Source organism: Staurois parvus, unplaced genomic scaffold (genome assembly GCF_062004578.1).
Source record: "Staurois parvus isolate SC_StPar_1 unplaced genomic scaffold, SC_StPar_1.0 ptg000184l, whole genome shotgun sequence".
Lineage (NCBI taxonomy): Eukaryota > Metazoa > Chordata > Amphibia > Anura > Ranidae > Staurois > Staurois parvus.
Genome location: NW_028317980.1, coordinates 1,400,428 through 1,416,052, shown reverse-complemented (window position 1 = coordinate 1,416,052; position 15,625 = coordinate 1,400,428).

The window sequence follows — 15,625 nt, the reverse complement described above, 5'->3', positions numbered from 1 at the left end:
TTTTTTCCCTCTCCCGAGTCTTTCTTCTCCACTTCGTCCTCCTCTATTTCTTCCTCTTTTTCCGCTTTCTCCCTCTATTCTTCTTTCTCCTCCTTCTCTTACTTCTCTTTCCTCTTCTCCTCTGTGCATGTGATCAGCACAGGGCCAGTCAGCGCTGTCTAGACAGAGGGTAAGGGGTCATGCAGACTCATGGGACAATCAGGGGAGAAGGAAAACTCCTCCTACAAGCTTTAACCAGTGCTCTGCTGGATACTGATAGAAGACACAAGACTGCTATATACTGTTGATGAGAAAAGGTATTTAGCGGTTTATATTTACTAAAATAATTGCATTTCCAAGTTCTGTGTACTGTGGGAGACCAGATATAGTGAATGCAGGGTCCAGGGAGACCAGATATAGTGAATGCAGGGTCCTGGGAGACCAGATATAGTGAATGCAGAGTCCGGGGCGAGCGGATATAGTGAATGCAGGGTCCGGGGAGACCAGATATAGTGAATGCAGGGTCTGGGGAGACCAGATATAGTGACTGCAGGGACCGGGGAGAGTGTATATAGTGAATGCAGGGTCCGGGGAGACCGGATATAGTGAATGCAGGGTCCTGGGAGACCAGATATAGTGAATGCAGGGTCCGGGGAGACCAGATATAGTGAATGCAGGGTGCGGGGAGAGCGGATATAGTGAATGCAGGGTCCGGGGAGACCGGATATAGTGAATGCAGGGTCCTGGGAGACCAGATATAGTGAATGCAGGGTCTGGGGAGACCAGATATAGTAAATGCAGGGTCTGGGGAGACCGGATATAGTGAATGCAGGGTCTGGGGAGACCGGATATAGTGAATGCAGGGTCCGGGGAGACCGGATATAGTGAATGCAGGGTCCGGGGAGACCAGATATAGTGAATGCAGGGTCCGGGGAGACCAGATATAGTGAATGCAGGGTCAAACGTAGCAAGCAAGTCACAAAGAAGTTGCGTGACTTTGGGGTCGCAGCAGTGTGAACTGAGCCTTAACCATCTTCTGGTGACTCTTTTAAGGACTTCTATCAGCTTTCAGAGAATACATAGATGTAGTTTGAGAATATGATTTTGAAATGAAACATTTGCCACATACGGATATGAAGAGGACAACTTGGCTGCATAATGCTTACTGGATGGGAATCGTTCGTATAACTGCTGCCAAAATATGAACAACATTATATAGAATAATCTTCGGTAAACAGGGAATTCCTGCCAGCTACTTTATCTGCCAGCGTAAGAAAATGTCATTACAATTTCTACAATTCTCTGAGTTATACATATATGTTATTTCAAGTGTAATGCAAATATGTAGGTGGCAGAGATGACCAAAGCGGCAATGTTTACAATGATTCTCACCCATCTGTCCTGCTATATTTGTTATTAGTGAGGATTGTTTTTGCCTAAAGTGGATGCATAGCCAATTCTTTTTTTTCCTTTTGCTTAAAGCTAAAATTTAATCTGCTTTTATTTTGCCTTTTCTTCTTCCTTTCCCCATCATTAACATGGTAATGAAATCTAAAGAAAATCTTTCTGTTTTATTGCATACCATATATTAATAACTAAAACAATACATACAGTGCTTCCACACAAATATTATTTATTATTATTATTATCAGATTTTAGTGAAACAATGATCAAAATAATTAAAATCCATAAAAAATCCAATAAAGTGCAAAATCCTCCACTCCATAGTGTCATTGCTTCAACACCAGAATTGAGAGTCCTCAGTCACACACTCTCCACCACTGAAAGTACCAAAGACCCTTACCGGCTAGTTGGACCTCAGGATTTAGGAGGTCAAGCCACGATTGTGTTTGGAAATCACCCCATACAGATTTGGTGCACCCCTGTAACAGCTGCTAATGAACTTAGTCCTATTCCCCCACTTACAGAACACACAGCTAGGCACACAGCATTTCTTTATTCTTTTACTTGCTCAAAAGAACAGTCTAGGGGGTTCCTTTTGGGTTTTTACTGAGAAGGATGAACTATAGGGTAAAAGAGCATGGGATACCCCAATAAACTGTAGAACCAGGGGCGGACTGACCATTTGGAAACTTGGGCACTGCCCGAGGGCCGGGGTCAGTAGGGGGCCCCATGAGATGCCCCTGGTACCTTTTTCATAGGCTTTTTTGAGTTTGGGCAAGGACACAGGGGCCCCATGATCCCCTATTGCCTGGGGGCCCCATGAGTTGTCAGTCCAACCCTGTGTAGGACTGAACAATTTGAGGACTCCTTAACATCTGGCTGCACTGTACAAAAGGGAATGTCCCACAGGATCTCTATGCTGATGGTGACCTGTACTCTTTCCAGAGTTTAAAAGCTACACACAGTGACTGCCTTTCAGCACTGGGGTCAGTTATTCACAGGATCATTGCCTTCTGCCAATATCTACCAGGGTCTTCCTAGTGAAGGAGATGTAGATTCACACCACCATAGGATAGCTGGACTCTTTCCCACCAACTTCCTTCTGACTCTCTCCAGTGAGCTTCTCCAGACCCAATGTCATCCCAGGACTTCAGTTTGCGAACAGGCCCCAGAGTTAAGCCCAGCAGGGACCTCAGTATTTTCCTGATGGCTCCTTCAGACCTCTTTCCAAGAGGCAGAGCCTCCTGCACAGGGGTTTTCTCCCACAGGACTGGGCCCAAGAACTCTGCACCCTGCTGCTCAGGTTTCAGACTATTTATGGGCTCTCCTACCACCTACTGGGCACACCTCCCCAGGAACTGGCTGGAGTGCCATAAATATTGAGGCTGCATTCCCTGTTCTTCCTCCCATTCTCCTCTAATCTTCTAGAAGAGAGGGGAAAGCAACAGAGCAGCAGCCTGTGAAACACTGAGCAGCCCCAAATAATCAACCCTTTGCTCCTCTGATACAGTGGAGCCAATTAAATTTTCTTAGCAGCCTACTCTACACTAAGAGGGTGCTACGCAGGATTAGTAAGACCGCCAGCTGTACTGCCACTTGTAATAAGGCACAATAGGTACTCTGCAGTTTGCATAAAAAAGATGGCATGCTCCAAATAGTGCAGTCCAAAGGTTTATTAAACAGTTTTAAAAGAAATCCTTTGCAAAACCCTATTTCTAGTAACTGGGGTCCATGGTCATGTGACCCCGCCCCCCCCCCCCACAGGCACCTCTAGAAGTCAAGAAAAGTGCTCCAGTAAGAGACAGACATCAACCAGTCTTGTGTCTGCCTCTTGTTGCGACATCATCATGCTGGCACTACAGTCTTCAAGACCTCATGAGGAGCATGATAATGGACAGCCAATAGGAAGTGTCACTTCTCCCCAAACCCATGAGAACCACAACAATGGAAATCCATTGGATAGTGCTACCTGAAGAAGGGCCCATTTAATCTACTTTTTATAATTACTGGGTTAAGAGGGTGGTGGAGGGAGTGAAGTTTGTCGGGGATGGACCGTGGGCTGAATTAAAGCTTTAAAGTAGAAATAGGGGTATATAAACCCTGGAAGTTTTTTTGCCATCTGTGCCCCATTGGGGAGATTTCCCTTCATTTCCTGTCCCATAGACAAAACCATGAGGAAGTGAAAGGAAATCCCTCCAAAATGAAGGTATCCGTGAACTAGTGTCTCCAACGGAGGATTTTCTCTCTATTCCCATTCTGAATACACGTCAAAATTTGGGATTTTCTTTCACTTTCCTCAATGTTAAACAAGACAAACAGAGAGTGCAAATCTCCCAAATGTGGAAGCAGAAAGCAATAAGAAACTGAATGGCATTGTAATCCTTCTCCACTATATCAAGAAAAAAAAAAGTTGTGCCTTTAGTTATACTTTAGGGTAAGCAGGCTTAATATGTTTTTGCACATTTCTGATTTCTCATGGCTGATGTTAGCAACAGTTTGCCCATTGGTTCCATTGCCTGAAGATCTTTTTTTGTAGCTTAGAATTAAAGGACTAAAATGTAAATAAAAATAAAATAAGAACGCAGAGCAGATAATCTCTGCCGTATAGCGATAAATAATTAATGTACATCTAGGGACAAGATGCAAAGCGTGGCATTTCTTTTGCTGCCTCCAAGTGAAAAGATTTGACCTGTGCTCTCAGCTCTGAAGATGCACATTAAAAGGGCTTTATGACAGCTCGGAGCCCACTAACCCATGCAAATTGGAGCTTTCCCCTGGAGCGCTGTGATGGATAGGATTTGGACTTGCTGATTCAGTCACATTTGCTGGAGTGGGAGCCTGAGAGCAGGAACTGTTCTTTCAGCACCAACTAAGTCCCAGAGGGGACAGAGATGTTTCCAGTGGATCATGTCTGTTACAGACGAGGTGTCAAGGGCTCCCCGATGCAATAAATACTTCACTTATCTTGGCATTTTGATTTGTGCCTCTTAGACACCAGCATAAAAGGCTGTACAGGGCATTCTGGGTTACGCAGGTAGTGAGTCTACATACATAGCAATTGTATAATTAAAAAAATGATAAACCCTTTTATGACCAAAGCCCATTAATGCCCAGGTGGAATTTGCCAGCATCAGTTAAAGGTCAACTTTGAGTATTTGTGAAGTTTCACCTTGTAGTATTCTCTCACCCTCGTTCATCCCTTTACTGTAAAGATGAAATTCTCAATTATTCTAGGGTAGTGGTACTCAAACACTAGGCTTTGGTGTGCTGTCAAGCCCTTTACTGTAAAGATGAAATGCTCAATTATTCTAGGGTAGTGGTACTCAAACACTAGGCTTTGGTGTGCTGCCAAGCCTCCTGCCAGTTGGGGCTCTGAATGGGGCAGGGTGCCATTATGTGAAGATGGAGGTTTTGGAAAGCAGAGCACTTGGTGGCCCTGTAGAAGATGAGGTTTCTGAATAGGGCTAGGGTCCCTGGGGGAAGCTGGAGGTCTCTCCTGGAGGCTTGGGACTTCGCAGGGGCACTGTGGGAGAAAGGAGGGTGCTGAAGGGTCTGAGGTTCAGGCAGTGTCAGTACAAGGTCATCCTGCACCCAAGGTGAAGAAACCAAATGGCGCCCCACCCCCTCAAAATGTATGGGCATTATGTGTCAGCAATAATCCCTTTCCTCACCCAAAAAAATTCAAGCACTATAGGGGAAGTATAGAGGGCTATAGGATTGCAGTGTCGGGGTCGCACATTAGAGATGCCAATGGCTGTCAGATTGCCACTGTGCAGTGTTTGCTTTCCCACCCCGTACCCACATTCTGTGCTGGAAAGAGATGGGGAGGGTAAACAAATACTGCACAGTGGTGATCCTGAACTCCTGATCCAGTGGCAAGAGGAAGAACTGGTGGGGGAAAAGCACAGCCTATCCTTCCTCCCAGCTCTCTCCTCCTCTCCAGATCTTGGCTACGCAGACACGAGTAGCAAAGCTACCATCACTACTCCTGTCAGCTTCTAGGTAGGAACTCTCCATGTGGCACCCCTCACCTCACATGATACCATTGCACCCAGGGACGTTAACCCTCCCACCCACCCCTTGTTGAGGCCCTGGGTTCAGGGTTGGAGGCACTATGGAGGGCTGGAGGCTCTTCAGTAGGTTGCAGGGGCATTACAGGGGAGTGGGGGCACTGTGAGAGACTATATGTCACCGTGAGAGGTTGGAGAGAACTGTGGGAGGTTGAGAAGCACTGTGTGGGCTGAGAGGCAATGCAGTCCAAGATGGAAGGTTGGGGGAACACTAGGATAGATGGAAGGCACTATGGATGGTTAGGTGCAGCTGCAGACCCCCTATTCTCTCATAGTGTCACCCATCTCCCTTAGGGCCCCCCAGCCTTCTATAGTGGATGGATCGTGGTGCACCTCAGCCCACATAGTGCTTGCCAACTATCCACAGTACTCTCCTATCCCCCACAGTCCCATCCAGCCTCCCACAGTGCCATACAGCTCCCTGCAATGCCCCCCTACAAGTCTATTGCAGAGCTTCCAGCCCCCCATAGTGCCCCCAATCTCCAGCAGTGTGCCACTCTATCCTATAACCTCCCACAGTGTCCCCCAGTTCCTTCAGGAGCCCCATCCCCACATTTTTCCTTTGCCCCCTCCAGAAACTACATACCCTACAGGGCTACCAAGTCTTCTGAAGACTCTTATAACCCCCAACCCCCACAATGACACCCAGATCCATCCAGAGCCCCTGGTGTGAGGGAGGCCATGGCTGAGCCTGGCATTCGAGAACCACTGCTGTAGACTAAATGAACCAGAATCCAGAATCACGCCTAGCCTTATCCAGAGCCCTTTTAAAAATGCCTTGCTAGTGTTTTTTTTTTTTTGCATCCTTTATTTAAAGGTAGAACATATCACAGACGAGAGGAAGATTTTAAAGCGCATGAGCCATATATTGACAAGTAATTATTCATGAAAATACAATCAGTGCTACAAACAGAAATAGCATGGACTTCGTGATACAACACCTAAAGGAAGACGTGCACTCAGGGGCGGACTGACAACTCATTGGGCCCCCGGGCAATAGGGGATCACAGGGCCCACACTCAAAAAAGCCTATAAAAAAGGTACCAGGGGCATTTCATGGGGCCCCCTACTGACCCCAGGCCCTCTGGCAGTGCCCGAGTGCTCGAATGGTCAGTCCGCCTCTGTGTGCACTTGAAGTATCCAAACCGGAAAGAGAAGGAAATGTACAATTTAAAATAAAACTGCGACAAACGATTTCAAATACCAAATATCTTAATAAACAGGTCTCAGAATAGTAAGTGTTTAAGTCTCATTTATAAAAAAATTACTTGGACTTTGGCTGTAATTCAGTAGATAGGTTCACCTAGACCTGCTAGTCTGACACTATCCTCTCCCCAGATTGACAATGCTGCCGTCCAAGGATGTCTCCGTTGGTCCACCATCCAGAATGGAGACACCCAAGACAGGTAGCGTGTTACTACCAGATCACCAGGTGAAAAAAAGCCCCCCAAAAATGAATGCAGCCACCACATCCAAAGACTGGTAAGCTGCAATACATCATATTTTTGATTTTGGGTTGAATACTTCTTTAAATAAAAGGACCATTGTTACAGTAACTCTGAAGCAAACTGTAAAGCAGTGGTCTCCAAACTGTGGTCCAGGGGCCAGATGTGGTCCTTTGCTTGCATTTATCTGGCCCTTGCGGCACTATTTCACACTTATACCAACAATGGGGCATAATTCCCTCCACTGACACCAATGAAGCAGCATAACTCATCCCAATGACACCAATGAAGCAGCTCAACTCCTTCCAATGATGCCAATGAAGCAGCTCAACTCCTCCCGATGACACAAACATTGGGGCATAATTATTTCCAATGATGGGGTGCAATTCCTTTCAATGACATCAATGATGAGGCCAGGGGCGGACTGACAACTCCTGGGGCCCCCGGGCAATAGGGGATCATGGGGCCCCTGTGTCCTTGCCCAAACTCAAAAAAGCCTATGAAATAGGTACCTGGGGCATCTCATGGGGCTCCCTACATGGTATCATGTGAGGTAAGGGGTGCCACGATAGGGCACAATTCTTCCCAATAACACCCAACCATTTGGCTCAATGACACCAATGATAAGGCACATTTCCTCTCAATGACACCAATGATGGGGCACAATTCCTCTCAATGATACCCAACCATGGGGCTCAATGACACCAATGACACAAACGATAGGGCACAATTCTTCCCAATAACACCCAACCATGTGGCTCAATGACACCAATGATAAGGCACATTTCCTCTCAATGACACAAACGATGGGGCACAATTCCTCCCGATGACACAAACGATGGGGCATAATTATTTCCAGTGACACCAATGATGGGGTGCAATTCCTCTCAATGACATCAATGATGAGGCATAATTTCTCCCAATGACACCAACGATGGGGCTCAATTCCTCCCATTGACACCAACGATAGGGCACAATTCTTCCCAATAACACCCAACCATGTGACTCAATGACACCAATGATAAGGCACATTTCCTTCCAATGACACCAACGATGGGGCACAATTTCTCCCAATGACACCAACGATGGGGCACAATTCCTCCCAATGACACCCAACCATGGGGCTCAATGACACCAATGATAAGGCACATTTCCTCCCAATGACACCAATGATGGGGCACAATTCCTCCCAATGACACCAATGATGGGACACAATTCCTCCCAATGTCACCCAAACATGGGGCTCAATGACACCAATGATAAGGCACATTTCCTCCCAATGACACCAATGATGGGGCACAATTCCTCCCAATGATGACACCAGTGATAGGTCCCAATTCTTCTCAATAACACCCAATGTTAGGGCTCAATGACAACAACAATGAGGCACAATTCCTCCCACTGACAACAAAGATGGGGCATTTTTTTTTCCAACTGACATTGGGACCTCTTCTGCCTCCAATAGACACAGTCTGGCCCCCCTAAAGTCTGAAAGACAGTAAGCTGGCCCTTTATTTAGAAAGTGTAGGGGCCCCTGCTGTAAATGATATGTAAGAGATGATAAACTTTTTAGTAGGTATGATTTTTTACAGCCATCCACAATTACAATATAATAAATAGATGGAAAAAGATTTTAACCCTTCTCAACTCTATCCAATAACAAAAAAAAGAGAAACTTTTGGTTTTACTTAAAATGTAAAGAATAACTCCACCTTTGTTGTGTAAAAAAACACACATTCCTCTTTGGGTGATCAATGTACATTCCAAAGACTTTAACAAACTTTGTTGCAGAGTCCTACCTGTTTCTGTTCTGATGAAAAGGCTGGTTGTTGTATGCAGGATGTATCTGAATGAGAGCGACTTTTTCATTGTTATTCTGCTGATGCACTCTCAGTGTTCTAGTGATAAAAGTTGCAGTGTCTGCATCCCTGTAGAAGTAATTAATCCTTTTGGGAGTATCTCACCAAAAATGAAATTGTTGTTGCAGAGGATGCCTAAACTTTGACTTGTATCTCAATGTAGATTTTAGGGGAAATTAGTGAGCCAATCACACAAGCAGGAAATTACATTTGGGGGGGGTTGCCATATTGCATTATATTTTACAAAATTACAGAGCTGTAGATTGAAAAGGAAAGGTAATATTTAACCATTTCTCGACCTCCCTATAGCAGAAGTACTGCTATAGGGCGGCAGGGCTGCGCAAAATCACGTATATATGCGTGATTTTGCATTTCCGGGTAGGGGGCTTGTGCACACCACCCTACCAACGCTGCCATTGGCGGCTACAGATGTCAATCACTGGGTCCCAGATGGAGATACCCCACTGATACCCAGCGATCACCAAATATCGCTGACAGGGGAGCAGGGGCGGACTGACCATTCAAGCACTTGGGCACTGCCCAAGGGCCCGGGGTCAGTAGTGGGCCCCATGAGATGCCCCTGGTACCTTTTCATTGGCTTTTTCAGAGGCTTTTTTGGTTGTGGGCGAGGACACAGGGGCCCCATGATCCCCTATTGCCTGGGGGCCCCATGAGTTGTCAGTCCACCCCTGCAGGGGAGAGACCTGTGTGTACACACAGGTCTCTCTCCTGCCAGCAGTAACATGCTGCAGTGTATCTCTCTGCACAGCAGGCCTCCCTAGTAAAACACACACCGCACACAGTTAACCCTTTGATCACCCCAGATGTTAACCCCTTCCTGCCCAGTGCCATTAGTACAGTGTCAGGGCTTCTTATTAGCACTGATCACTGTATTAGTGTCTTTGTGATGTCAGTGGCAGTTAGTCAGTTCCCCCCCAGTTTCAGAATGCCCGCAACAGTCCCTCTATAAGTCGCTGATCGACGCCATTACTAGTATAAAAGAAAATTAAAGAAAAAAATCCCAGTATATATACCGCCATTTGTAGTCGCTATAACTTTCACGTAAACCAATTAATTTACACATATTGGGAATTTTTTTTTTGGCAAAGACATGGAGCAGAATACATTTTCACCTAAATTAATCCTGAAATTTGATTTGTACATTTTTTTACTGGATATGTTTTATAGCACTGATCACTGTATTAGTGTCACTGGAATGTCAGTGGCAGTTAGTCAGTTCCCCCCCAGTGTCAGAATGCCCGCCGCTGTCCCGCCATAAGTCGCTGATCGATGCCATTACTAGTACAAAAGAAAAAAAATTCCAGTATATATATCGCCATTTGTAAACGCTTTCACGTAAACCAATTAATTTACACGTATTGGGATTTTTTTTTTAGCAAAGACATGGAGCAGAATACATTTTGACCTAAATTTATGACGAAATTTGATTTAAAAAATTTTCTACTGGATATGTTTTCTAGCAAAAAGTCAAAAATATAGTTTTTTTCCAAAATAGTCGGTCTTTTATTGTTTAAAGCGCAATGAATAAAAAATAAAGATGTGATCAAATACCACCAAAAGAAAGCTCTGTTTGTGGGAAAAAACTCATAAATTTAATTTGTGTAAAGCGGTGCATGACCGCGTAATTGTCCGTTAAATTGACGCAGCGCCGTATCGTGAAAAATGGCCTGGTCAGGAAGGCGGTTAAATCCTCTGGAGGGCAAGTGGTTAATAAGAGAGATTTCAACCCATTTCCTTTTGTGCCAGCTTTACAGGAAGGGAAGGGAGATCCTACCAGTGGGAAAAGGCTTTTAACCCTTTGAGGACCAAGGGACGTATTTGTCCCATGTTTTTAATTGCGTGTATCATCTGATTAGGAACTTAAAACTCTTTTTTTTTTTGGTTTGAGTCAAAATATTAGTTCTTATCAACAAACAACAAATGGATCTAGCTTTTTGCCAATTATTTCATGAAATGGCTTAGTTACAGCAACTGAAGTGTACGAACTTTAAAAACAAAAAAATTGATTCTTTTGGCGTTCCAAAATCTTATGGTCCTCAAAGGGTTAACCCTTTAAGAGTTTTTTTTAAAAAGTTATGGCTTTACATAAGATCAGGGGTGGACTGATAAATCATGGGGCCCCCGGGCAAAAGGGGATCATGGGGCCCCTGTGTCCTCACCCACACTCAAACCACACCCAAAAAAAGCCTAGGAAAGGTACCAAGGGGCATCTCATGGGGCCCCCTACTGACCCCAGTCCCTCGGGCAGTGCCCAAGTTCCCAAATGGTCAGTCCGCCCCTGCATAAGATTTAAGTATTGAAGGTTTTGGCCAGCAAGTGAAAATTAGAGCTTCGAAAGTTGCAGGTAATCCTTCATATTTCCATATTTCTACAGAAATTTCAGGTCCATATTAAAGTCGTAATGGTCCGCAAAGCAAATGGTAAACATGCCCAGCCAATGATCATTAATCAAAAGTGCTGGCGTGGAAGCGTTGCGTGCTTATTATATCCCATAACTTATTGTTCTTTCAGGAGAAATAGTATAAAAAAAAAAAATGCAAATTGAAACTCGGAAAGAGAAATTGAGATTGCGGTAAGATTTACGCGCTGTCATTTGTTTTGCCTATTTTTTTTTTCCTCCTTGATAAACATAAACACAGCAAATTACAACATATTTCAATTGGAAAGCTCTTAAAATGCTCTAATTTTCCAATTCTGAACAGGTAGCGGCAGAGCCCCCGGCACAATGTATAGGAACAATCATTACCTGGGAATTAATCTCGCCTTCTAAACAGAAATGGCTTTCTTGCTCCCGATGGGAATGACCTGGAAAGTTTACCTGAAAATTTATATTGCGGGCATGTTTAATAAACCTGTTTGTTCATTCCTTGCCTCCGAAGATAGCGGAGAACAATTGTATTTTATGAATAGATTTGATTATTTCCTCTTTTTTGTCTCACAGGTGGAATGAATCATATCTAGTTCAAAAGACAGGGCAGCTAATTACCTGGCCACAGATGGTAATTAGATTAAAAAAAACAACTGAACAGTCAGTTTGAAACTTTGTTTTTTTTAACCCAATTTTCCCAGAAAAAAATGTACTTTGATAGACGTTTTGGTAAAATAGTAGATGCCATATTGGCAGGGATAGCACAGTGGCATAGTGGTTAGCACCCCTGCCTTACAGCACTGGGATGCCTGGTTTGAGTCCCAACCAGGACATTGTTTGCATGTTCTCCCATGCTCTATGAATGAAACGTGATCTATGAATATTATTATTATTATACAGTATTTATAAAGCGCCGATAGTTCGCTCAGCGCTGTACATTACAAAGGGGGACAGAACATGTGACAGAACAATAACAATACAATGCAAAACATGAGGGGATTGAGGGCCCTGCTCCTTGGAGCTTACAATCTAGGAGGGAGGGAATAGTGGTACAGGAGAAGATAGCTGTGGGGGATGGGGTGGTAGGGCGAGTGGAGGAGGTTGGCAAGTTAGCAGGGGGTGGGGTAGGCTTCCCTGAAGAGATGGGTTTTCAGGGTGCACCTAAAGGAGAGGAGAGTAGGTGATAATCTGATGGGTTGGGGCAGGGAGTTCCAGAGGATGGGTGACACCCTGGAGAAGTCCTGGAGGCGGGCATGGGAGGAGGAGACCAGGGAACTAGAGAGAAGGAGGTCTTGTGAGGAGCGTAGTGTGCGTGCTGGGCGGTTCTTGGATATTAGGTCAGTGATGTAGTTTGAGGCAGTGTGGTGGACGGCTCGGAAGCCAGTGGAGGGATTGGCAGAGGGGGATGGCGGAAACGGAGCTGTTGGAAAGGTGAATGAGTCTGGCAGCCGTATTCAGGATGGACTGAAGCGGGGATAACCAGCGGTGAGGCAGGCCAGTGAGGAGGGAGTTGCAGTAGTCAAGTCGTGATATGATGAGGGAGTGGATGAGCTGTTTAGTGGTTTCTGGGGTTAGGAACGTGCGGATTTTGGCGATGTTGCGGAGGTGGAGTCTGCACGAGTTTGTTAAAGATTGGACCTGGGGCTGGAAGGATAGGTTGGAGTCCAGAATGACACCAAGTACTCTGGCCTGCGGGGCGGGTTTGATGGTGGCGTTGTTGGATGTGATGGAGAAGTCAATGGGGGGTGGTGTGTGGGCTGGGGGGAAGACAATAAACTCGGTCTTGGAGAGGTTCAGTTTAAAGAAGTGGAGCGACATCCACTCAGATATGTCGCTCAGTAGGTGTGTGATTTGGGCAGAGACTGAGGGGGTGAGGTGGGGGGTTGAGAGATAGATTTGTGTGTCGTCGGCATATAGGTGGTAGTTGAAGCCGTGAGAGTGTATGAGTTGGCCAAGGGAGAAGGTGTAGATGGAGAAGAGAAGGGGCCCGAGGACGGAGCCTTGAGGGACCCCAACAGAGAGGGGGAGTGAGTGTTGTAACAGGTAGGATGAGAGCCAGGAGAGAGCAGAATCTCTGAGGCCGAGGGAGTGTAGTTTTTTGAGGAGGAGGGGGTGGTCGACTGTGTCGAAGGCCGCAGAGAGGTCAAGGAGTAGGAGCACTGAATAGTGGCCATTAGCTTTGGCGGTTAGCAGGTCGTTGGAAAATTTGAGTAAGGCAGTTTCGGTGAAATGTAGGGGACAGAAGCCGGACTGTAGGGGGTGAGAGCATAGGCGGGTGTAGACTAGGCATCGAGGAGTTTGGATGTAAATGGGAGCAGGGAGATGGGTCTGAGGTTGTTCGGGTCATTGGGGCCCAGGGAGGGCTTTTTAAGTATGGGGGTGAGGTGTGCATGTTTCAGAGGGGAGGGGAAAGTGCCGGAGGAGAGGGAGAGATTAAAGATGTGGGTGAGGGAGCGTAGGATGGAGGGGGAGGGAGGTCGTAGGAGTTGTGAGGGGATAGGGTCGAGGGGGCAGCTGGTGAGGCGGGCATCAGAGAGGATCTTGGAGACTTCCTCGATGGTTGGTGGGTTGTGTGGAATGGCTGTTGCGGAGGGGTCTAGGCCCTCTCTCCGCGGATGCGGCGTGCCAGCTGGATGTCTTTGGGCATGATGGTGGCCCTCTTGGCGTGGATGGCGCAGAGGTTGGTGTCCTCGAAGAGTCAGACGAAAATAGAATAGAGAATAGAGAATAGAGGATAGGCTGATGATTGGAAGGTCCTTCCCTTCAATTCATGGATCCTGTCTCATTAGTTACATTGCAGTTTGTCTTTGGCAGCATAGTGATTAGCACCCCTGCCTTACAGCACTGGGATGCCTGGTTTGAGTGCCAAACAGGACATCATTTGCATGCTCTATGAACAAAACAGGATCTATGAATAGAGGATAGGCTGATGATTGGAAGGTCCACCTCTTCTATTCATATATCCTGCTTCATTAGTTACACTGCAGCTTGACACAGACAACATAGTGGTTAGCACCCCTGCCTTACAGCACTGGGATGCCTGGTTTGAGTACCAACCAGGACATCATGTGCATGCTCTATGAACAAAACAGGATCTATGAATAGAGGATAGGCTGATGATTGGAAGGTCAACCCTTTCTATTCATATATCCTGCCTCATTAGTTACACTGTAGTTTGACACAGACAGCATAGTGGTTAGCACCCCTGCCTTACAGCCAGGGGCGTATTTATCACAAGGAAAACAAGTCACTTGCCTAGGGCGGCATTTTTCTGGGGGGGCAGCGGCATTGTCCTGGGGGGCAGCGCCACCCCCTGAAAGAAGGGATAGAAGAAGGGACACACGCAGCACGGTGACCAGGTGGGATCTGAGAGAGGCTGTGGGGCTGCTTGATGGTGTATGCAGAGCCTGACTGTTGTTCCTGGATGTCTGGAGCTGTGAAGGTGAGTGTCTTCTCTCTCGTCGGGGTGGGTGGGGGAGTTGCCCATGTATGGGGGGCGGTGGTAGTGGAAGGCTGTCTTGGGGGAGGGGGGTTGGGCTGGGATGTTGTTGGTGGTCAATGTCAGGCTCTCTTTGTGGGGTAGCGGGGTGTTGGTCAGTGTGTGTGGGGGCATTTTTGTGTTGCCTAGGGCAGCACAAAACCTAAATACACCACTGCTTAAAGCACTGGGATGCCTGGTTTAAGTCCCAACCAGGACACTGTTTGCATGTTCTCCTATGCTCTATGAACAAAACAGGATCTAGGAATAATAGAGGATAGGCTGGTGATTGGAAGGTCCACTCCATCCATTTGTAGATCGTGTCTCATTAGTTACACTGCAGTTTGCTTGGGCAGCAGAGTGGCATAGTGGTTAGCACTCCTACCTTACAGCACTAAGATGCCTGCTTTGAGTCCCATTCAAGACATTGATTGCATGTGCCCTTGCATGAGTTTCTACCATGCTCTATGAATGGAAGATGGGCCAATGACTGGGAGGTCCACCCCCTCCATTCATAGATGTTATAGTACAGCTTCTAAGGCTGGAGACATCCATAGTTACACCTCAGATTAGCTTGGGCAGCACAGTGGCATAGTGGTTATAAGCAGTAGGATGCCTGGCTTGAATTAAAGACTGTGCTGGACTGACTGGATCAGTCTCTGGTCATAGGTGGGTAGTTGTGTGGATGGGTAGGGAGATGTCCCTCCAGTCGGTTGTGCCCAATGGTGGATACAGTTGGTAAACCCTCCTAGAGTTTGGGCTGCTGCGTTTCTGGTATGGCCTTAATGTCATTTCCACACGTAGACTTGGAATAAAAGCAAAGAAGTGCCCAATGTTCAAAAGAATGCACTTTTGATGGTAGATTAACCACTTCCGTGCCGCCCTCTAGCAGAAATACTGCTACAGGGTAGCACGGGTGCACAAAATCACGTATATATATGTGATTTTGCAGTTACGTGTAGGGGGCACGCTGCCATTCGTGGCCTTGGCTGTCACTCATT